The following is a 25,440-nucleotide window of genomic DNA, read 5'->3' on the forward strand; positions in this document are numbered from 1 at the left end:
CTCAGCTTTGTTCACACATGTCCTTTTTCCTATCTTTTTTTTTTAAACAGGATTTCAAGTATTTTCATATGTTGTGAAAGATGGTCACTGAAGTGTAACAGAGGGAAATTTTACATCATATCTACCCTGTTTCCCCTAAAATAAGACATCCCCTGATAATAAGCCAATAAGCAATTGGGCTTTTGAGCGCATGTGCTAAAATAAGCCCTCCCTCCAAAATAAGCCCTCCCTGAAAATATTTAACTGCATGCACAGCCGGTGCCCACCATTTTCTCTGGTTAGGGTTAGGGAGACAGAGCTGGAAATCAGGTAAGACGGCAAGAGGAGCCATGTCTTGCTCCATGCACCCCAAAATAATAAGACCTCCTCGAAAATAAGGCCAAACATTTATTTTGCAGTTCAAAAAATATAACACAGTGTCTTATTTTTGGGGAAACACGGTACCTATAGGCCATTTCCACCATCATGATTTATAGTGCCTTTTAGCATCATTCAACCATTGCAGTGCTGATATAATAGCAATGAAAGCAGAGTTGATATTACCATAAAGAGGGCTAAGAGACACTTTTAGTTTTTTACAAATCGCAGGAAAGGAAATAGCCATAAGTTGGACGTTTTCCTGCAGATTTTTCGATGCGCTAGAACATAGTACTCTGTTGCAGGTCTCATAAATGTCTCACATGCATGGTGAATTGCAACCTCTTTCTGGAAGCAAAACTGCACATATTAAAACATGCCCAATCAGACCTCAGGAGAGGGACACAACTTTGTGCACAGTACTGAACTAGATGGATCAATGGTCTGCTTTGATATAAGGTCATTTCCTCTGATTTTGTGCTCATTTGTTGTAATGTTTAGTCCGGGCTTGGATAAACAAGCACCACCGGGCTTGGTTATCAAGAGGTTGCATTTTATTAATAGCAATAGCAATAGCAATAGCAATAGCAATAGCAATAGCAATAGCACTTAAACTTCACAGTGCTTTACAGCCCTCTCTAAATGGTTTTACAGAGTCAGCCTATTGCCCCCAACAATCTGAGTCCTTATGTTACTGACCTCGGAAGGGTGGAAGGCTGAGTCAACCTTGAGCCGGTGAAAATCAAACTGCCAAACTGCTGGCAACCGGCAGTCAGCAGAATTAGCCTGCAGTACTGCATTCTAACCACTGAGCCAGCGCGGCTCTTAATAACTGACCTACAGTTACTTTCAGAAGGACGAAGTGCCTTTATCAGCAGGCATGATGTCCCTCCCATTTCAGAGGCTTCCCTGGTTCCAGCTATAATCCTCAACACAGCTGGGAAAGAAGTAGGATTTCCAAAGAACAAAACATCATTATGAGCTGTCCCTCTTGAGATGAAAACCATTTGGGTGGTTTGGGTCATGCTGATTCCTGGCTGGCTCTAATTTGACTGAAGCTTCCCAGAAATTCAAGATGGCATCATAAACGTAGAAATTCTATCGTGCAACAGGTCAGAAGCCACAGCAAATATTATTCCGATAATTAAGGTTGCAGCCATATCTTTTACTCTCTTGAATTTCAACTGAGAGCCTTTTTCTTCCCACCCTTTCCAGAAACTCTCCTTTATAATTTGCACATGGTAGGCTAGGTGGCAGCTGGTTATTTACATTTTCAACATTCCTGCTCTGGGAAACTTTAGCTCCCAATTTATCTCTCTTGTTTGCTCCTGAATGGGCCATTAAGGCCACTGGCTTTAAAGAAAACTAGTTCTATACAGAGCTGAAAACTGCTAAGTAATCTTTCTTCCCCAATGAAGAAGAGGGGGATATGGCTAATAACAAGAAAACATTTCTCTGCATGTGCATTTAATAGCGGTATATCTGGCAGCTAACATTCTAGATTATTGCATATTGGTGCTGACATAACAGCTAAGTCAAAACACCATACTTAGATTGCCAGAAAAACCAAGATAAGCTGCCTGTTTGCTGTTGAATTAAGGTGCTTATAATTATCTAGAGCCGTGATGGTGAACCTATGGCACGTGTGCCAGAGATGGCATGCAGAGCCCTCTCTGTGGGCACATACGCCATCACCCCCAGCTCAGCCAGCTGGTCATCGGGTTTCTGAGGCGTGCATGCACACTGGCCAGCTGGTTGTCAGATTTCCGATGCTCTGGGGTGCGTGTACATGCCCACAGGTGGATGTGTGCCTTCCGGTTTGGGCACTCTGTGCCTAAAGTTTTTGCCATCACTGATCTAGAGTATAAGGCTCCCATGTACAGGGCCTGGGTATCTGATAGGGTTCCTTCTCTTTTATGGATCTGTCAGATATTAAGATATAGTCGAGATACCTTCTTGAAGGTGTCATGTTTGCTAGGGATTTACTTTTACAACCAGCTAAGAAAAGCATTTTTCATCAATAACATCAAGATGGGATTTAGAAGGTTGGACACTAGAGCAGTAGTCTTCAAAGTTTCTGGAGGAGGTGGCGGTGGCGGGGAGGAAGAGTGGATGATTTCACACACATGCCACTTTCACAAATGAAGCTTTGCGCACACACTTTCCAATGCATTGAAGCCCAGCACTGGGTGCAGACCACAGGTTGGGGACCCCTGTATTAGAGATAACCAGAAAGGACTAAAGATTACACTTTATAACATTGTTATAATAATACATAATAAAAGGAGGAGAGACCCTAAATACAGAATGGAGCAAAATACTCAACTTTGGAAGAATTATTACTCTGCTGTCTGCTGTCATAAAACTCGATTCAAAAGAGATTATAAAGAGGGACTGATTTTACTAGATAAGACAGAAATGGAGGCGGATTACAATGTGGATTTAAAAATGACACATTATAAGGGTGACATGGGAAAAATGTTATGTTGGATTTACAATTGAAACTGGCTGATGTCTTAATAATAAATGGAATATACAAGTAACAAATCAGAAATGGTGATTTGGATAACTTTCTTAAAACAGATTTACAAATGAGTCATAGTTTTGAAGGAGCTTTTGAGATGAGAAAATGAGAAAAATGAAAAGAAATCAAGGTCTGGGAAATCAAGAAATCAAGAAACTATTTAAAGGATATTAAAGATTAAAAGCAAAGTTGACTTATTTGATCAAGGTTAAAACATATATGTTGTTGTTTCTGGTAACTCTTATTGGATTTTTGCTGAGCAAGATTGTATGATGAAGCTTTAAGGATTTGTTTATAAATAAGCGATGAAATATGGAAAGAGGAGGTCTTCTGTTGTGTTTTCAGTGAAAGTGATAAGTTGCTTATTAAAAGGAAAGGAAAGGAATACAGAATTGGCTTATTTGATTAAGCTTAAAATATATACATCATTACTGGTAACACTTAATGGAATTTTGCTGGCTAGGAACGAATGATGAGGATTTAAAATTTGTTTATAGACAAGAATTGAGATATGAGAAGAAGAGATTTTTTTCATTTTTTGCAGTATAAAAGAGGGTGATAAATTATTGAAATTGTACTTGTCATGATGGAGGAATCTTTTTATCTTTCATTCATTCATTCTTTCATTCTTTCTTTTTCAAAAAAAATTTTTGCACTTGTTCTTTTTTCTTTTTGTTCTTTCATATTTTTCTTAGTTTGCATAAGCTTTTCATCTTTATATCTGTAAACTTTAATAAAATATTTTTTTTCTAATTGAAAATCTAGTTTATATTATATCAACAATGTCCAGAATAAGCATTATATTTTGTTCACTGATAAGCTTTTCTCCTATAGTACCATTAGTTCTGTGCCTGTCCCATGGATGAGAGGCATTTTTAAAATAGTTAATGAATTAATAAGAGGAATAAGAACTTTCAAAAACTATGTTTTGGGAATTTATTTCAATAATTGATGAGCTATGTTCAGGTAGCTAAGATGAATTTCTTGATTGCAGCAGATCCCTGAGGAAGAAATCTCTGCTATATAACTTACTGCAGAATATAAAATATTTGTATTTCTTCAACCTTTTTCTTTGTTGCCTTACTAACCTGAGCATACAAAGCTCCGCGAGCCATTGTGTCAATTTTTTAAAAAATATTATATTCCTACATTTACCTATTCTGCCTGTTATCATTCCCTTCTGTTTGCTTCACTTTTATCCCCTCTTGGTTATACATTTCGGTCCCCAAACTTGCCTATAAAATCAGGCAAATAGCTGGCAGTCCTTTTCAAATGCATATTCCCTTTGCAGTTTTGTAATATGTACAATAATCCATCTCTTGATGGTTATTTTTTTTCCCGACAGAGAATGCCAGTTCTTTTCACCATAATTTTAGATTAATAGTTCTAAAAGTATGTTTATTTGGTTCCATGTGTGTCATTAGGCAAATACAGATAGCATGGATGTTTGTTTGTTTGTTTTTTAAAGAGAAATGTTAAGCATCAACATCAGATGGATTGATGCTATCGTAGAAAGAAGGGCAATTTTTTTTTTACTACTGGTTTGGGCGAATAGGTAGTAAAAAATGCTTTAATTTTTTTTTAAAAAAGGTTCCGATGATCGTGCGGAACCTTTTTAAAAAACTTTTTAAAGCATTTTTTTTTTACTACTGGTTCACCCAAACTGGTAGTTTTTATCACTACTGGTTCTCCCAAACTGGAGTGAACCGGTAGCATTTCACCTCTGGTTGAGGATAATTCCATTACGATCATTATCATTTTGTTGCATTGGTATGGTTATGTGTGGTGTGGCTGAGATTTTCTGTCATATTTTTTTCCTGGGATGTAATGGAGGAAGTGGAAGGGGGGATATTTCTTTATTTTTAAACTTTGCTAGCCCTCTTAGAGCTCTCATCACAGTTTGTATATTTCCTGTCTCAAAATGGTAAAATACTATCCATTACTTTTCAGCTGCCAAAATTGGCAGCACTCTGGGATCACAAAAAATAGTTTGGGGCAGCAGATTGCTGACTCTTGTGTTAAATAGGTCTTTCCCATAGTAGGTGTCTTCCAAACATGTAGCCTTCAACTCCCAGAAGTCTTACCAGGGGGCCGGGAAACCTTGGATGTTGAAATCTACCCATTTAGAACATGCCTACGTTGTATCTGCTAGTAATATTAGACAGGAGAAAGTTTCATCTTCAAGGGTGTCTCTCTACTTACATCCTGAGGGTAGGACAAGAAACAATGAATGGAAACTAATCAAAGAGAGAAGTAACCTGGAATTAAGGAGAAAATTCCTAACAATCAACTCATGGAACAGAAGTTGCCTTCAGAAGTTGTGGATGTTTCATCACTGGAGGTTTTTAAGAAGAGAATGGACAGCCATTTGTCTGGAATGATATAGGGCAGGGGTGTCAAACTCACATCATCCCATCATCATCACATAATGTATCTGGGCCTAGAAGACTTCCAAGGTCCCTTCCAACTCTTCTCTTCTCTTCTCTTCTCTTCTCTTCTCTTCTCTTCTCTTCTCTTCTCTTCTCTTCTCTTCTCTTCTCTTCTCTTCTCTTCTCTTCTCTTCTCTTCTCATCAATAGCTTTTAAGAGAAACCATCATTTCTTTTTGTTGTTGTGGCTTCTGGGCCTCTCACAGTCAAGAAAGTATTAATGAAGACCCATAAGGCCTAAAAAGGCATTTATACTGCATGTCAACACAATATCCTTTTTTTCATGAAAGTACCGTATTTTCTGGAGTATAAGATGCACGGGACTATAAGACACACCTACCTTTTTTGGTGAGGAAAACAAGAAAAAAAAATCTGCCTCTGCCTCCAGCAATTTTGCCTCATTGCAGCAAACAGCAAATAGCCTACTTTACTTTCATTTTCGTTTTCAGCATAGCTTGATTAGCACAAGGAAAAAAAAATCTGCTCCTAGCAATTTACCTCCTTGCAGCAAGCAGCAGAGGCTAGTGCAAAACAGCTGAGAGCAAAACAGCTGAGAGTCAGGAGGCCGATCCAATCAACTTGTGCTAATTAGGCTGTGCTGAAGCTAAAACGAGCTGTTTCTTCTTGCTGCTTGCTGCAAAGAGGTAAATTGCTGGGAGGCAGAGGCCAAAGGGTGGGGGCCAGTGGGTGGGCAGGGCTACATTCGCTGTATAAGATGCACCTAAATTTTCACGCCCTTTTAGGGGGGGAAAAGGTGTGTCTTATACTCCGAAAAATACGGTAATCATCATGATTACTTTCATGAAAAAACCCTCATTTTTTTTCCACTCCAGTTTTCAGAGTTTAGAGCAAACTATATTTTCTATACATTAAGTCATTCTTTTACCTCACCGCAGCAGTTATGGCAGAAGGCTTCGCCACTCAGCAGTTTAGTAGAATTTGTATCCTATTAATATTCAGTATTCCTTTCAGTCCGTAAAAGGGTTCTGTCAACATTTTTAGCACTTGGAAGCATCTAAGATGGAAAAAAAAAGCCAAGTGTTGATTAGTCTGATTCTATCTGTAAAGTTTTTTGCTCCGGATTTTCCAGAGAGCAAATAAATTGTTCTTAGTGAAACAAAGAGATGGCCCCAGCTTCTACTACACCATTGTGTCGCCTGTTATTTGGCTTTCCATAACCATTCCAAAGCTTAACATTTTCAACAAGAGTCTTATTTAGGTAGACATTTTTCCATGTTATGTTTTGTATACAGAAAAGAATTGGCTTGCAGAGGCAGGTACTTTCATGTTGCTTCAGTAACCTGGATTCTTCTTCATTTTGCTTCCTGCCTGAGGCATGGGAAGTCTTTTGATAGACACGTCACCAAAGGATTTTGTGCTGATGAGACGCTGGCTTTGAGCCACTAGGAACAACTTCTTTTTTAAAAAAGAAAAAGCAATAATGCCTTGGTAAGGCCACACTTGGAATATTATATCTAGTTTTGGTCACCATGATGTAAAAGAGTTGTTGAGACTCTTGAAAGAGTGCAGAGAAGAGCAACAAAGATGATTAGGGGACTGGAGGCTATGAAGAACATATGAAGAATGGTTGCAGAAATTGGGTATGTCTACTTTAATGACAAGAAGGATTAGGGGTGACATTATGGAAGTGTTCCAATATTTGAGGGGTTGCCACAAAGAAGAATGGGTCAATCTATTCACCAAACCCCCTGGAGGCAGGAATGGATGGAAACTAATCAAGGAGGGAAGCAACCTACAACTAAGGAGGAATTTCCTGACAGTGAGAACAACTAATCAGTGGAATGACTTGCCTCCAGAAGTTTTTGATGCTCCAACCTTGGGGATCTTTAACAAGAGATTGGAAACAATTTTTCTGAAATGATATAGGATTTGCTGCTCAAGCAGGGGATTGGACTAGAAGACCTCCAAGGCAGGGATGGGTTCTAAATTTTTTTACTACCGGTTCTGGGGCGTGGCTTATTTTGTGGGTGTGGCTTAGAGGTCATGTGACTAGGTGGGCATGGCTATCTGGTCAGAGTCATTTCTGGAAGGTCCTCGCACTTACGACCAGTCCTCGCACTTAGGATCCAACTCATTTGTTTGCTTTTAACACTGATTAGCTGTAGGACGGCCCTTTGAAGCTCTGCGGCAAGAGTTTAAACAGTTTTTTTCTCTCTAGTCATCAGCTGGGACTCAGGAGGCAGCAATAGACTGGGGGTGGGACCAAATAAAAGGTAAGAATTACGTGGCGGGTGGGGGGGGGGAGAACCAGTTCGGTGACATCATATCGTCACCACTACCGGCTCGGCCGAATCAGACCGAACCGGGAGGAACCCACCACTGCTCCAAGGTCCCTTCCAACTCTCTTATTCTGTTATTCTGTTAAGGTTGCTATTGCATCCCATCTATGGAGTTATAGGCAAGCTCTTGTTCATACTATGCATGGATGGTTCTATCAAGATGGAGGAGTAGTGAATGAAAATCCAATACTGCCAAGGCACCATCCTAGTTTAAAGAAGCTGCTGTTAGCTTACTTGCTTTTTTGGTCAGGTTTCCTCAGGACAGATCTCTACATGTGTTTAAGTTTGCTCCTGTCCTCTGTTCATGGCATCTGAAGTCTGAGCTGGTTTAAGAAAAACTCTGAACTGAGATGGTTGGTTACATTGTGAAAAGATTCAGTCCAGACTACAGGCTATTACCCTGCTTCCCCCAATATAAGATATCCCCAGATAATAAGCCCAATTGGGCTTTTGAGCACATGGCAATAAGGCCAAGTGCTTATTTCAGGGTTCAAAAAAATATAAGACAGGGCCTTATTTTCGGAGAAACACGGTATGTTTTTCCAATTGGGAATTTCCCTATTGCTGTACCCTTCCCACTTTTTCTTCAGTGACCATTCCTTCTTGTGGGCAGCTCTTTCTGGACATACCTTAGATACTTTTACATGTAATAAATCTACGTAGAGTTAAATTTATATTTACAAAATTAAAGCGTCAACATGCATGTATAGATAGGCATTTTTTGAAAATCCTTTCTTGCCAGCCTTTTTGCACTCTTAATATTTTCTAAATCATCTTTTTGTCATAATATGTTGATTGTCAAAATCCAGTAGTTCTCTTTTTATTACTGTTTTCTTCAGCTAGCCGGTAGAAGGCTTTTTTACATATGAAAAAAAAATGCACATTTATACAAAGAGCCATGATGGTGCAGTGGTTAGAATGCAGTTCTGCAGGCTAATTCACTGCTCATTCCAGGAGTTCAATCCTGACTGGCTCAAGGTTGGTAAAATGAGGACCCAGATTGTTAGGGGCAATATGCTGACTCAGTAAGCCACTTAGAGAGGACTGTAAAGCGCTGTGAAGTGGTATATAAGTCTAAATGCTATTGCTATACTTATTTGTCTAGGAAAAGCTGAGAAAAAGGCAATAGTAATTAAAAACGATTTTTTTGTTTTTAGTAATTTGACACCCAGCAGAAGAAGAAACCAACCAACCAATCAACTTTTCTGCTGCTCTTCCATACGAGGTAAAGCCCTCAGACACTCTGTTATCGTTAATCCTGATAATAAAGGGAAGCTCTTAGAGGCTCTTAAAAATCAAGGCAAAGCACTGCCTTAGTTAGTATGTATGTATGTATGTATGTATGTATGTATGTATGTATGTATGTATTTCTCTTTAGCCAGGTTCTTCCTACGTAAACCAAGATTTTTATGCAGCCCTAATTCAGTGAAATCACAATCCACTAGTTTCTAGGCTTTTTTTCTATATATATTTTTCTTATATATATTTTGTCTCATTTGTGTGATGCAGCAACTAGGGAACGCAGGGGAGCCTTCAATTTGGACAGGATTTTGTTTTAATCCTTTGCTAATCCTTGTAGCCAAGATAATAGAAACACAAAATGGGCAGTTTAAGGGCACAGTGTTTATATGGCCTGAGGACTTTAGCTTAACTGTGGTTTGAATTAAGAACTATATCTCATCCTGTTTTCTCATGATATACTTTGTCGATTGTGAATTGTACAGACATGGGCGCAAGTAGTTTTGTGGCTGTTCACTAGGATAGCTTCAAAGTGGCTGTGCAGGTAGATTTACGACCACCAATTGAGCCCAAAATGTATGTTGCTAAGTGAGAAATTTGATAAGTGAGTTTTGCCCCATTTTACGACTTTTCTTGCCACATTTGTTAAGCAAATCACTGCAGTTGTTAAGTTAGTAACATGGTTGTTAAGTGAATCTGTCAGAAGGATGCAAAAAGGGGATCACATGACCCTGGGTCACTGCAACCGTCATAAACGTGAACCAGTTGTCAAGCATCCGAATGTAAATCACATGATCATGGGGATGCTGCAACAGTCATAAGTGTGAAACATGGTCATAAGTCACTTTTTTCAGTGCCGTTGTAACTTCAAACGGTCACTAAACAAACTGTTGTCAATCGAAGACTACCTGTATTGGATTAGCCACTCTAAGGGCCTAGGAACTAAAGTGAAAATCCCCCTGCTATTGCTTGTAAGTCTCTATTGGAACACATCCGAATTTTTGAGTTTGGAACCTGCTTTGGATTACCATATCTTTACAACACTCCTCAAAATTTGGCATCACAACAGATTTGAAGCAACAGGCTTCAGATTTGCCCGGGCATGCCTAAAAACTAGAATGGAAAGGACTGTATATTTGTGATGTTTTCTATTCTCTTCATAATTTATTTGTTGTTTGACCATTTTAAAGGAGTGATAATGCTTACTCCCATATTGGAATTGTAATAAAAGAGGAAGGGGAAGTATTATTCAGCTGATCAAATGGCAGACCAGAAACACAAGGGGTTTGCAAGAGATCTGAATCTGTAAAGATCTACTGCTCTCTTGACAGTCCTGTGCTGCACCGAAGATCAGTTCAAACTAAAGGAAAAACAGCCGTTCTTCGCCAGCTGTTTGTGGTGTGTTTCAAGGTCTGACATTGCTGGATGCATTATAGCAAGTGTGTCAAACTCGCGCCATCACGACGGCATCATGTGACGTATCGGGACTTTTTTTCCTTTAGCTAAACTGGGTGGGGGATGAGGCCAGCACGTGACGCATATGACCCGCGGGCCATGGGCCGCGAGTTTGACACCCCTGCATTATAGGTTTTCTGCTGGTTCTGCCAACCAGGAGTTTCACATGGCTTTTAAAAAAATATTCAGATAATGGGCAACATAACTCTGCCTCCCTTATACAGCTCTGAGAGTTATCATCAGTTATTATCTTGATGAAGTCTATTGTTATTACAGGCAGACCAGGGGTGCTGTTCAGCAGGTTCTGATAGGTTCTGGAGAACCGGTAGCGAACATTTTGAGTAGTTTGGAGAACTGGCAAATACCACCTCTGGCTGGCCCCAGAGTGGGGTGGGAATGGAGATTTTGCAATATCCTTCCCCCAGGAGTGGGGTGGGAATGGAGATTTTCAGTATCCTTCCCCTGCCATCCCCACCAAGTCACACCACGCCCACCAAGCCACGCCCACAGAACCAGTAATAAAAATATTTGAATTCCACCACTGAGGCAGACTAATAAGAATTGTATTTTCTCCATGGCTATCCATTGACTACTTCCAGCAAGTCATAACTGTGCTCCTTGGACACTCTAATAACTGCTCTTCACTTGCTGCACTAGCTAGAATGGAGCTCAGGGATAGTTGTTACCTTCTACTTTACCTGATGCCTCTCCAGGCTCAATGCCTGTCAGCCAAGCTCCTTTTTAACATGGGGTTAGCAAAATAAATAACCTAACTAATGGGTCATAAAAAACGGAAGATGAGTTGTGCCAAGCAGGACTGTCAGAGCTGCTTCCTCCTACATAGCCCCATGTCCTCAACCTGTTCATTGGGCCATGTTACAGGAAGCTAAATCCACTACTCTAAGTGCTTATCTACGTTTGCCCAAATCACCCTGTTTTACATTAGGAAGAGTAATTGGTACTTGCTTTCCTGCCAATAGATGGGAGGGAAAACGAAGTCAGGAAAATCCATTAATCCCTTTCCTTAACGTGGTTCACAGTAGATATAGAGAGACAGCACCCTTCATCAACCCTGCTATTGTGGGAGAACAGGGATTGGTAATGAAGGCAGCACAATTTATTCCATTTGTCTGCCAGCTCAGAGAGGGAGGGAGGGAGGGAGGGAGGGAGGGAGGAAGGAAGGAAGGAAGGAAGGAAGGAAGGAAGGAAGGAAGGAAGGAAGGAAGGAAGGAAGGAAGGAAGGATAGTATTTTAATAGATCTATTTGAAAGAGCTTTCGGTGCATCTTTATTTGGTCAAGAAACAAAACAAGATAATAAAAAGCAAATTACATCTGCATTGTTGATAGTTCATATATTTCATGACCATGATTTTTATAAGGTTAATCAAATAAAAGTCAAATAATTATTAAGGTAAGTACTATTTTTATGAATCTCTATGGTTCATAAGTGGTTTTTATGATTCAAAGTCTTCATAGACAATACTTTAATATAATCATAATCATAAATTTATTTGTCAAGCATATATAAGATAACAGCTAAAAGTATAAACATAATTTCAATACATGAAAAGAGTAAGTAAAAAGGAATATTAGGACAGGGATGGTAGGCACGCTGGTGCACTTATGGATACCTCTTACAGACCTCTTAGGAATGGGGTGAGGTCAACAGTAGACAGTTTAAGGTTAAAGTTTTGGGGGTTTGGGGAAGAAACTACAGTCAGGTGATGGATTCCAGGCATTGACCACTCTGTTACTGAAGTCACATTTTCTGCAATCAAGTTTGGAACGGTTTACCTTGAGTTTGTATCTATTATTTGCTCGTATATTGTTGCGGTTGAAGCTGAAGTAGTCATTGACAGGAAGTACATTGTGGCAGATAATTTTATGTACTATGCTTAGGTCAGACTGAAGTCGGCGTAATTCTAAGTTGTTTAAACCCAAAATTTGAAGTCTGGTGGCATAAGGTATTTTATTGCGGTTAGAGGAATGGAGGATTCTTCTCGTAAAATATCTCTGGACTCTCTCGATTGTATTTATGTCCAAAATGCAGTGCGGGTTCCAGACAGATGAGCTGTATTCAAGAATTGGTCTAGCAAATGTTTTGTATGCTCTAATAGTACAACATTACCAGAGAAGAAGCTATGCAAAATTAGCATAGCATAACAACTAAAAAAACCCCCAAATCCTGGCTATTATCCTGATCTGGATCTATAAATCTTGACTGAAGTTAATCATTCATTAAGATTTTACTAAATTCAGGACCACCTAATAATGAAACTACCAAAAATCTCTAAATTCACATTCTTCTGATCTTAAGGGCACCTTACATCCTCCCCCCCCCCGCTATTTTTAAGGAAGAGTTGAAGGATTTTTCAGTCTTCTTTCACCACATCTTTTTCTTCAAGAACTTGTTCCTTCTGTCTGTCTTTCTTTCCATTGACAAACTCTTGCATCCTCAGTGGATCTGCATTTTCCCCGTACGTATTAATGTTCTCTTTGAAGCACCATCCAGTCATGTAGAAGAGCAGGAAAATCCAAGACCTCCTGGCATTTTGGGTGTACAGGACAGATGTACATGGACAATGTTCTGCTCAGAATAGCTCACTGTGTTACTATTTCTTCATCCTGATTTTCATTGTATTCTGCTCTAACTCTTTGTTTCTTTCTAATCTTCAGCCTCTTAAAGTGTCCATCTCCTATACCTTGTCCATAATTGATTTCTCAGTTCAGAATTCAATGGTGGGCTCTCATGAACTTCCAAAGTCTGCAACTTCGCTTAGCAGATAGAATATTTATAAATATTCGAGCTTTTATTATTCACAAGGTTTTTCACAACAGACACTTGCCAAAAGAGATCCTTTGATACACTATATACTTTCCACTTAACTGAGCTGCCTTACTGAATGTGACATAAATTACAATATGAAAAGTTAAATAGGTTGATAGCCAAGGAAAATATTAGTCTATGCTTTTTATGTTTGTTTTAACTCAGCAGGGATTCCTTGATGAAATTGCAAAGTTTGTAATTAGTCTGATTACACACTAATTTGTTTGATAATTCTTTGACTTTTAAAAGACTGGCAAGTTTGGTCAATTTTATATTCATTGATATGTAGAGATATCAATGCTACCTTTGATATTTAGTACACTTTTTGAAATCGTAACTCCCAAGACTTCAGTAGTAGATTATTTAAATAAACTTAATAATAGTAATAATAACAGCAGTAATGCATTCTACTAAGATTAGAATATGCAGGGAATAAAACTAATAAGTTTTTTTTTTTTTTTACAATGCGTGGATTAAGGATCCATTGATTTATCTAACTGTTAGTATATGGTACATTTATAAAGGCAAGAACATTCTTGTTTGACAAAGTTTTATGCCAGGCATTGCTGGTAATATTAATTCTGTTGATCCAGTTGTATATTTTTGTGATTTTTATGAACCTAAATTGAAAATAACACGCATTGATTCCAACAAATTTCACACAGAATAAAGTACAGGTAGTCCTTAATTTACAACTGCAATTGAGCCCAAAATTTCTGTAGCTAAGGGAGACCGTTGTTAAGCAGAAAGTAGAGAGCAGAAATAATATCATCCGCAAACTGAAGACTCCCCATACCTACTTTCTTGATATTTTCACCCCAAGATATTTAGTAAGAGTTTTAAAAAGTAAGGGAAGATGTAAACAAACAAACAAACAAAATCCAATACCAAGTCCTGAGAATACACAATCACAATGTCTTCCTGGAATACACAATATTAAAAATTGTATCAGTTAAATTCATTCATGCAAACCAATCTTCAAACAGCAGTCAGTTTATCCAGATAAGACAATCTCATATCTAAAGTTATCAATATGAATCTCACAGGGTGCTCAGAATCTGATAAATTTAAAGGACCAACTGCATTCCTAATTAATTTTCATTGCTATGTATTTTCTGAAAGAAAGTTGATTTGTTTGGTATTTTGAGTGCTATCAAGGAACTAGCAACATTAAAATGTCTGTGACTGTTTCTTGTATATGGCAAGAAACATGCACAATGTAGAAAGAATTTACACTTTGTGAATCTATAATGTATGTATATAGGAAAATTGTTGTATAGGAAGCAACCCCATAGCAATATGGAATGCCAAACAGTGGCTTAATGAAAACTTTTAGGTGAAGGACTGAAATAGAGCAACAAGAGATGGAGTAGACAGGGAAAGGGGAAAAAGGAAATATGGTTTCATTTACTTCTTAAATCAAACTAGAGCTTGTGAGAGAGTACTGCCTAAGGAAAGACTGAGATTAAAATTGCCTTTGAGAGGTCAGTTTGACTTATAACCTTCATATTATAAAACTATTTCCCTGCCTGGAGCCAGGAGGCAACAATATGTTAAAAAGGTCTGACAATGTGGCACTGTGAAAGATAAGGAGGCAATCAGGAGCATGAAAATCGACCTACAGGAAAGCTACTTTTTAGCCACAGCAACAAAATGGGAATGCTACAAGTTTTAGTATCTCGTCAAGACAGCATTGACATTTGAATAACTGGTTTGGCTATAAATTCCAAAGAAATGAAGAGCCAAATGGTAACAATATAAGACTATCAGGGTTATAATTGGAAATCTTTTCAATCAATCAATCAGAATAGAGCTGGAAAGGATCTTGGAGAACTTTTAGTCCAATCCCCTGCTCAAGCAGGAGACCCTATGGAGTCTCCATACCCAGGGGTGGGTTCCACTTACTTTTACTACCGGTTCGCAGCGGGACTGCGTGCAAACTTCAAATTGAACAATGGAGAAATAAGTGTTGCCTTTTGAGGGTAGAGAAATCACTTAATGATTCTGATTCAAAACTGTTCCTGTGACAACACTCATGTAGCTAGTTTTGGACTCATTATATCATATTAAAGATATAAAGAGACAATGCTATAGTTCATTAGTTTTTAGCGCTCTGTCTTTGCAAAATATTAAAATAGTATAGAAATCTTATTGAAGAGAATTATTTTGAAAGGCAGTGATCAAAATTACTAAGGTATATCAATTGGGCTAATGCTATCTTTATTTTTATCGCAATATTACATAATTGCTAGGATTATAACTTATACTGACTGAGCAAATGGAACGTTGTTGGAAATGGGTGCATATCGGAGGAGGAGGAGGAGGAGAAAGAAGAAGAAGAAGAAGAAGAGGAAGAGGAAGAGGAAGAGGAAGAAGAAGAAGAAGAAGAAGAAGAAGAAGAAGAAGAAGAAGAAGAAGAAGAAGAAGAAGAAGAAGAAGGAGAATCTCACAACTGCTTTGTAGTAATGCTTCCTTTCTTACATCCTCATCTATATGGGTTGGCAAATACCTTGTCAATACAGCTAATCGGATCAGATTTACATTAACATCTAGCAGATGACCACTATAATAGACTACAGATGCCAGATTGGCATTTAGGACAAAATCCAATCATGGAATTCTCCCGAGACAATTGCATCCATTAGCAGAACCAGAAGGAAAACAATTTCTGCTCTTCAGGCATCTTTAAATTTTGTCGTTTGGAGTGCACTCACCCCTTCCAGAACAGAATTGTAAAGATATACAGTAGGCTAGAAAGGAGAAGGAAAGAACTGTCCATTGTATGAACATAAGCCTGTTATTTAACATTCAATTTCATGTTTAGTAATAAAAAAAAAATCCAGAAAAGAAAACAGGGTTTCTCCAGTTGCTCAATGAAATCATTTAATATGTGTGAGTAGGGGTGGTGCTAAATGTCTTTTGGGAATGAGGTGCAATATTTTATAGATGAAGTACTTTCCTGTTAATCTTGTGATATACTCCATTTCACATTGTATTGGTTGATGTAAGGACAGGAATAAAAAAAAAAAAAATCTGAATGTTCAAAGATGCCAGAAGAGCGACGATTGACTAATCCAACTCTAAGCATATTAGAGGGATAAACAGAAGAGATAATCTGTTGAGAGATAATCTTTTGGCATGAAACAGATGGATCAGAAGAGAATAGGATTTTCTTTTCAACTCACATATGCTACGCTGAAATTATTGACATGAAGCTTCATTTTTAGTATCAACCATGATGAGAATTTCTCCTTGATATATTTTAATGCAACCACCTCTTTCATTTCTTTCTTGTTCCACTACTCAAGGAGTGGTCCATCCAATCTGCCATGGTTTCATAAGATAATCCACAACTACGTGTGGTCCAATAATTATGAAAAGAAGAATAAATGTAATAACTGTAATTCAGAATAAAGGACCAGCATACTGTGATGACCTGTTTTTCATGCAGTTACTTTTTCTATTTCTGCTAAGCTGCATGTCTTCCACATAAACCAGGGGTGGTGAAACTATGGCCCTTTTATGACTTGTAGACTTCAACTCCCAGAATTCTGAGCCAGCCATGGAAGTTGAAGTCCACCAGTCATAAAGGAACCATAGTTCCCCACTTCTGACATAAACAATAAAATTTTAAATCTTTTCAAATTGTAGATTCAGGTAGCAAAAGCTTTATTTGGCAACAATGCCCTATATTTGTACATATATTTGATAAATAGGGTTAATATGATCAGATGCTTTAAAATATCTGCATACAGAACACTTAAACAGAAAATGCCAGGGATCAATTACAAATAATTAGAGATCAAATAAAGAAAACTTCAGAGTAGTTGCTCGTAGTGCTGCAGGTCACATTTAATGATGATGATATGAGACATTTATTTAGTTTACATTTTGATGGCCACCCAATTTTCAACAATGATTCTGGGAGACTAAACTTTGAAGAAGCATAAAAACTAGGAATTGAAAATGAAATAAATGTGGTAGGAAAGGATGCACATTTGCACCTGTGTTCTAGAAATACCAGCAATGAATAAATAACTGTACAATAATAGTATATTGGGCAGGTAAACTGTGACTCTAAAGACTCATTGACCATACCTAAGATTTTTCCTACCACCTGGAATTCCTTCTGATTGTGATTGGCAAAAACAGATTTTGTGATTTTGTGAAATTCTATCATGGCAATACAAGAACATAAAGAAATAGAAATAAACATCTTAACATGTATAATGAAAAATGAATAACCTCCTCAGAAACCAGGGATTTGAGGAAAATGTCAGTCTTACTCAATAGCATTATATGGCTCCCCACACTTGGCATTATTATTCTGACCCTAACCACCAAAATGTTGCCTACATTGGTAGAGCGGGAGGAAACATCAGTCTTCCCTTTGATAGTCATTTCTGTTTCCTTTCTTAAATCCTTTGGAGACAGGGTTGTCCTTCTGTACAATTAATTTTTGCTTAACAATCTGTGAACCCCTGATTATTTGATTATACCTGTGATTAATTGGAGGTGTCTGTAAATGATAATTGTTCTTTTCCCTTACTTCCCACCCTGAAGTTAATTAAAAACTTTGATTCCATAATAAGGAACTGTCCTTTACTCTTTATGCATGTGCCAATGATGAAAATTGAGAGCCAAGGAGAATCTGACTTTAAATAGGGAAGAGTTCAACTGTAATTTTGAGAAGAGAATCTGTTGAAAATTATATATCAGAATCAACACTCACTATTTTGAGAAGGTAAAACTATATTAAAATGCAGATTGCTCACTTCTCCCATTGTTGCATGGCACAGTTTTTATTTATTTTTATTGGATTATTTTTATTTCACCATTACTATTTTTACAAGCTCAAAGTGGCGAACATATTTCATACTCCTTCCTTCCATTTTCCCCACAACAACAACTCTGTGAAATGCATCGGGTTGAGAGTATGTAACTGGCCCAAAGTCAGCCAGCCACTTTTCATGTCTAAGATAAGACTAGAAGTACTCATAGTCTCCTGGTTTCTACCCTGGTGCCTTAACCACTAAATCAAATTGATTCTCTAGTAGCACTACTTATAGTAATGGTTCTCTTTCGCATAAGTTTGGAAGCTTATGCCTGTCTCACAATAACTCTTAACCAAAATCTGATTGTATCAAAGAAATGTGATTCTCTCCTGCAATTATAATTAGATTCTCCTCTAGCTTTAATACAAGCAGTGGTGGGTTTCTACCCGGTTCACCCTGGTTTGGGAGAACCGGTAGTGGTGGTGGTGGGAGGATCCGCCCACCCGCCCAGATGACATCACGGAAGCTCTGCGCATGCGCAGAAGCACCACGCATGAGCAAAGCGTGCACATGCGCGCTCCCGGTTCTGAACTGGTACGAAGGAAGTGGAATCTTCTATTGAATACAAATATCTTACAATGATAATGTTTTTTTTTTTTTAATCATCACTTCTTACTTTCGGGACTTCAGTTTCATTACTTTAAGAGCCATTTAGTCACATTAAATTTAACTCTCAGAATTATCTACTATGGCTTAATAATAATGATTTCAAGAAAAAAATGATTATTTTTGAAACTTTATGATAATAAGTAAATGAAATAATTCCTTGCAACAGGCAAGCATTTCCAAGTGTCATGAAGCTAAGAAGTGGGAGTACATATACCCCAGGGTCAGGGGTGAAATCCAACAGGTTCTGATAGGTTCTGAAGAACCGGTAGTGGAAATTTTGAGTAGTTCAGAGAACTGGCAAATACCATCTCTGGCTGGCCCCAGAGTGGGGTGGGAATGGAGATTTTTGCAATATCCTTCCTCTGGAGTGGGGTGGGAATGGAGATTTTGCAGTATCCTTTCCCTGCCACACCCACTAAGCCACACGCACCAAGCCTCACCATGCCTACCAAGCCATGCCCACAGAACCGGTAGTAAAAAAAAATGAATTTCACCACTGCTCAGAGCTTAGTATTCAGTTTATACTACTAACACAAGGATACGCCTGTCTTTGGCTGTAGGCAAAGAAGGAACCCTAAAATAAACCCTACATGTTTTAAAATGGGTATAAGTCCATGTTTCTTAACTCCAACATTTCTTCGATTCTGAACACCATGCATGTATATTTCTATCAAAGTGTTACAGTTACAAATCCATTTTGTTTCTGGATCACCCTCCTATCCTTCATATAATTCTATTAGATTGTTATTTCAGTCCGTAATATAAAAATGCATTCTAAATGACTCATCACTAGAACAACACAACTTAATTGCCTGGTCATTAGGTTTGGAGCAACAACTGGCATTGTAATACTTGCTATTATTGTTAATAACAATACTGTTAATATTATTAACAATATTGTTACTATTGTCATTCATATGGGTAGAAATGGGATGCTCCTAGCAATGTACAAAATTACACCATATACCATATAGGTAGCAAAACATTTAGAAAAGGCGTAGTACTATTGTCCCTGGTGAGAAGTAAGTTTTGTATTTTCTTGAAAAAATGATATTTTAATTTATTTATTTTTTACAAAGTTCAAGAGGGGAAAATTGCATATATTCAGAGGAAATCTGGTTTATGTTTGAATTTTCAATTCCTTCTTTTCAGCATAGAGTAGATAGTTGTTTCAGGAAGCTGAATGGTACAGTGCATTTATTTTTGTACGGGCTCTGCTGAAAAGTTTGATGGAACCTTGAAAAAAATGGGCAGTGTTCAAAGGGAAATTGTGGGATATCCAAGCATAAACAAACAAATATTTAAAAAAATAATTTAAAGTCAATCTTTTTAAATATATGGACAAATAAAAAGACCATTTTATAGTAACCTATGATCGGGCAACCTTGAACACTGGACACAGAATGGCAAACTAATTCTATTTTCCTATTCCAGCACCTCTTTTTAAGCAGCCCTATTTTTTTGTGGAAAGTGAGCTAATTGAAATATATATCAATATCTACATTTAGATTATTTACTTCATCCTATCTTGATGTGGACACCTTGCCTACTACAGTTCTGGAAGGAAAATTCAAGACTTCCCTTCCCTTCCCTTCCCTTCCCTTCCCTTCCCTTCCCTTCCCTTCCCTTCCCTTCCCTTCCCTTCAATTTCATTCCATTCCCTTCCCTTCCCTTTCCAGCAGGCAGGTAAAGGGCTGCTGCTGGATGGGGGAGGGAGCAAAGGATTGCAAGACTGGCTGGGAAACTGTCACAGACCATTGAAAATGAAAATCACATGACCACAATAGCAGCCAATCACACTGAAGCAACCACAAAATTTCCAATTTTCATTCTATGGGGATTCATTGGCCACAGAACTTGGACACATTCTATAAGTTATCCCATTTGAGATAGCTTGGTTGAAAACTTTTTGCATATAATCCATATTTTGGCCAATTAAAGATTATAAAAAGAAGGGCATATAGATTAGAAATAGATATACTACACCTCTTAATACACTTAATGCACAGATACTTTCTATATTCAACTATTGCTAGTGGATCCTACATCTTTGCCAATAGTCAAATTCCATAACCCGAAGTCAAATTCTGACCAGTAACATATTTTGTTCTTGGATAAGAATTTTGGTTTCTTTTTGTTTGGGTTTTATAACATGAAACTTTCCCCCCATTTATCTTTGTATTATTTGGTCTAAGATTGGAGAGTGAATAAACAAACAAAAAACCCATGGAAGACATGCCACAGACAGGGTTGGAAAGTGAGGCAGAAATTCCTGCAAATAATGTAGGGGATGTGGGGCGTGCATAAGTAACATAGGTATGCATGATAGGATTGCTTTTACTGTTCTTTCAAATACCTTATAAATGAATCGAGGTTAATTAACTAAGCTCATATCATGGAAATCAGAATTCCAGAACTGGTTTCAAAATAGCACAAAAACTTCATACAGAGGTGCTGCTTTAAGACAGTGACGCACACTAATGGAATCTAAGACCCAGATAAAGAAAACAATATTTCACATTTATAGTTTCTTAAGTCCTTGGCTCAGACTTATTCTTTTTAGCCCTATGTACTATGTTGGGGGGGGGATCATCCTAGGGATGAATTATGCCTATAACCTTGAACTTCTTGAAGAAAACATGGCACTGAGCAGAATCATTTAGATAAGCAGTCCTCCAGACTACAAGTCCCACAATTTCCTGCCACAGCCTCCGTTGATAGTTATGGGAGTTCTAGTATCCATAAATCTGGACAGTTACAAATTGGGGAAGGCCAATCTAGACGCTTTGTACATATGGAAATTCATTTGTTTCCTGTTAATTGCCTTCTGGTTGGTGATTTCAACTTCCTTCTTCCTGAGAAGAAATGTTTCTCTCTTTTAAAAAAGAGAGGGACCAATAGTTCTTCCTTAGGGTTTTACTTTCAAAGGGTTTTTTTTTACCCCATTTCTCTTTAAATCATAAGCCTTTTCATTGATGCTAGGACTCCAAATCCCCCAAATGTCCAGATGCCCAAGAAGGAATGAAGCTATGGATTACAAAACATATGGATTTATTTATTATAGGTGACTTCTTTATTAAAACATCTTAACACAGTTGTTACACAGCTTCTTTCCCAGGCCCCTGGGAAATTCTGCCTGGTGCAGGTAACTATCCCACATCTGCTTTTTCCATTTGCATTCCAGCTTTGGACCACCTATTACATGCAGGTCTCAGTAGCAGAATCTACACAAACACACTTCAGGGATATGATTTGGCATGATTGTCTGCCATTACAAGGTCAATAGTGCACATCAGCCAATATATTCATTGGACAAGCCATAGCCTTTGAATACCACATGTATTTTGTATTTTGCAGCTAACCTTATTATAAATATTGTAGAATAATAAGTAACTAGGAAAGCCACTCAGAGTCACCTAACAGGAGAGATGAGTGGCATAAAAAAAATTAATGAATAAGTAAATAAATAAATTTTAGGCTGTGCAATAGCAATATCCCAGTAGGAATTTTCTGTTCCGCTTCATTATGCTAAACTGTGTGGTTAAAATTCCATTCTTAAGACTAGAGGCAAACCAGGAACACTGATCTGGTAGCTAGTTATTCCAATAATTTTATTTATTTAGCGTATGGCACGTGTTAGATAGGGATCACCGAGGTGGATGGCTGCCTCTGTGAAAGGAATTTTTTCAGGTAGTGTTATCTTTACCCGTGGGACATCTGAATGCTGGTAGGCAATCGGGGGAGGCTCCTTTCTTGTCCCTCCGCAGCAGTGGTGATTTTTTTTTTACTACCGGTTCTGTGGGTGTGGCTTGGTGGGCGTGGCTTGGTGGGCATGTCAGGGGAAGGATACTGCAAAATCTCCATTCCCACCCCACTCCAGGGGAAGGATACTGCAAAATCTCCATTTCTACCCCACTCTGGGGCCAGCTAGAGGTGGTATTTCCAGTTCTCCGAACTACTCAAAATTTCCGCTACCGGTTCTCCAGAACCTGTCAGAACCTGCTGGATTTCACCCCTGCTCTGCGGTTTATTCACTCATGGGAATCGAGTTGCCGAGCTGTTGACCACAGCGGCTCACAGGCCCAGCGTCTTACCATGTGAGCCGCTGCAGTCTCATATTCCAATAATAATGTTTTTATCAGTGTAGGACATGATTAAAATATTGAGCTGGGGCTGAGGAGATCCAGGTTCAAGGCCCAGTTTAAATATGAAACTTCATTAGATGAGTACCATTTGGCACAATTAAGACAGAAGCTTGTCCACCCCAAGGATAAAATACCCAGACACAAACTGAGCAATGTGATATATGCAGAACAATGCAGTGAGCCATGTGCAGATTTGTATATTGGGGAAACAAAACAACCACTTCATAAACACATGGCACAACATAGAAGAACAAACCCATCAGGACTAGATTCAGCAGTCCATCTGCATTTAAAAAACAAAGGCCACTCTTTTGAAGACAGCAAAGCAGTGGTGGATTTCAAATTTTTTTACTACCGGTTCTTTGGCTTGGTGGGCAAGGCATCACTTGGTGGGTGTGGCATCGCTTGGTGGGCATGGCAGGGGAAGGACACTGTAAAATCTCCATTCCCACCATACTCCAGGGGAAGGATATTGTAAAATCTCCATTCCCTACCCAGTCCAGCGGAAGGTTACTGCAAAATCCCCACTTCCCCAATTCTTGTCCAATTCTCCAAACTACTCAAAATTTCCACTACCGGTTCTCCAGAACTGGTCAGAACCTGCTGAAACCCACCTCTGCAGCAAAGTCAAACTGCTGGTTTGAAAGAGGGGTCAAAGCGGCCATCTATGTCAAAACTGAACAGCCCTCTCTCAACGGAGGGGGAGGGGGAGGGATATGATATATCTGTCTCCAGTCCTTTCAACAGTTCCAAGAAGGCTCCACACCCATTTGCACTACTCAGGTGACCCTGAGGACACAGATAAGCCTCCAGGTGGCCTCAATGACTCTCTAAAAGAATGCAAATGACCTGCAAGTAGTATAAATCCTTCCATTCCCCACCATCCAATCAGAGCTGAAGAAGCTTCTTGAATGAGAAGTGAAATGTCCTCAAAGAAAAACCAGAAAGTCCAGTTGCCTCTTGAAAAAGCACCTTTGGGACAACCATGACCTGAATGGCTGAGAATCTCCGTAGACACCCTAGAAGTTTTGCAACTTTGTGTTTCTCTGAAAAGGAGGCATGTCATCACATTTACAAAATTTAGCCCTGATTATTGGCTAAATGGTGAGGTTGGAATTAATTCTATATTATTATTCTATATTATTGTAGTGTAGTGTAGTGTAGTGTAGTGTAGTGTAGTGTAGTGTAGTGTAGTGTAGTGTAGTGTAGAGCAGTGCAGTGCAGTGCAGTGCAGTGCAGTACATTATATTATTATATTCTGATTAACAGATAGCAAACTATTCAGACTGTGGCCAAGAAAACACATGAATACGTCAAATGGAATGGATAATACCCAGGAGCCAAGGTTGAGCCAAAGGAATATTTACCTTTTTCCAATTAATCTTGGAATTTAAAACATTGGTTTAGTATTAATGGATTTTACCAAAATTGAAATATTGTGGGTTGCATAAATCAGTGATGATTTTCAAGCATTTGCCATAACTATAAATAGTAGCCCAACTGGAAATTGTTACCATTAAAGTTTAAGTCAGACCCATCTTTGAATCTGTAAAAATCCCATAACTCCACATGGATATATATCAGTACTGTGTATCCATTTTTCATTTAAATCAAAGTAATTTGTCACAGAGTGAGTGTGATACTTCCATATTTGAACTTCCCAGTGTGAGAAGGATGTGTGGTTAAAATAGCACAGAAGGTGCAACCTTTTCTTTTTTTTCCCTAAGAAGATTAATTTAAACAGTTTATGGTGTTCTATGATATGTTTAGAGTATGGTCACTCAGCTGAAGAAGTGGGAAAGGAGTTTTGTAGGAGTAGCTGATCTCTGAGTTTAAACAAAAGGGAGTAAAGAAAAACAAGAATTAAAGGACAAATGTTTTTCCCCAGTGTGTAAACATATTATTCGCCTAATGGTGTGTTGTGCAGGGGCCGGGACTACTTTGTTTCACAGCAGTATTTTTAAAGTTTGACAGCAGGTGGATCAAATCCCCACAGTGTGAGGAAATCCATTTGAAGTATCGTAGAGTTTTAAGGAAGGAAATTTCCCGGAACAACCAAGTATCCAATCTCTTCTCCTGAAGGAGGTCTCAGAAAGATTTTGCAATTAAGTTTTTTAACCCTTATTGTTAGTTGCCCTATATGCCACTTCTAGAGGAAAAATAGCAAATAAAGGCAAGCAATAAGTAAATAAAGATGTGTTATTCATGGCTGGCCGGGTTAGCTAATTCTTTTGACACTGGAGGTCAGAAAATCCTCAAAGTTCCTCTCCTTCATTGAAAGAGAAAAACAAAAAATAAATAGGGATACTCTGACTTTTTATGATACCAGAAGTTAAGCTTGATTCAAAGGTATTTTTTTATCTTTATAACACCTGATACCTGCTCCCTTAAGAAGACTCCTCATTTTAGGTAATGGCAGGACTGGTATTAGCAAACATTCATTGGAAGGATGGGAAGATAATTGTCTGGTTAATTTACAATAAAACAAACAATCTTTAGTTAAACATTGACTGTGGAGAACCTCAAGAAAAAAGAGAGTTATCTTGTAGGACAAAGAGACAATAGCAATGAATCACAGGCTGTACAAAGTTTCAAAAGGGGCTTGACTTCTCTAAAGGTTCATACAAAGCACCCCTTGGAAACTGCCTCCCACAGCAATGAATCTCCATCACTCTAAAAGTGACAGGACTACACCGTATCACTTCACATCAAGCCCAAAC

Source organism: Pituophis catenifer, unplaced genomic scaffold, assembly GCF_029215685.1.
Source record: "Pituophis catenifer annectens isolate HBS135680 unplaced genomic scaffold, rPitCat1.0.hap2 SCAF_1, whole genome shotgun sequence".
In the NCBI taxonomy this organism is placed as follows: domain Eukaryota; kingdom Metazoa; phylum Chordata; class Lepidosauria; order Squamata; family Colubridae; genus Pituophis; species Pituophis catenifer.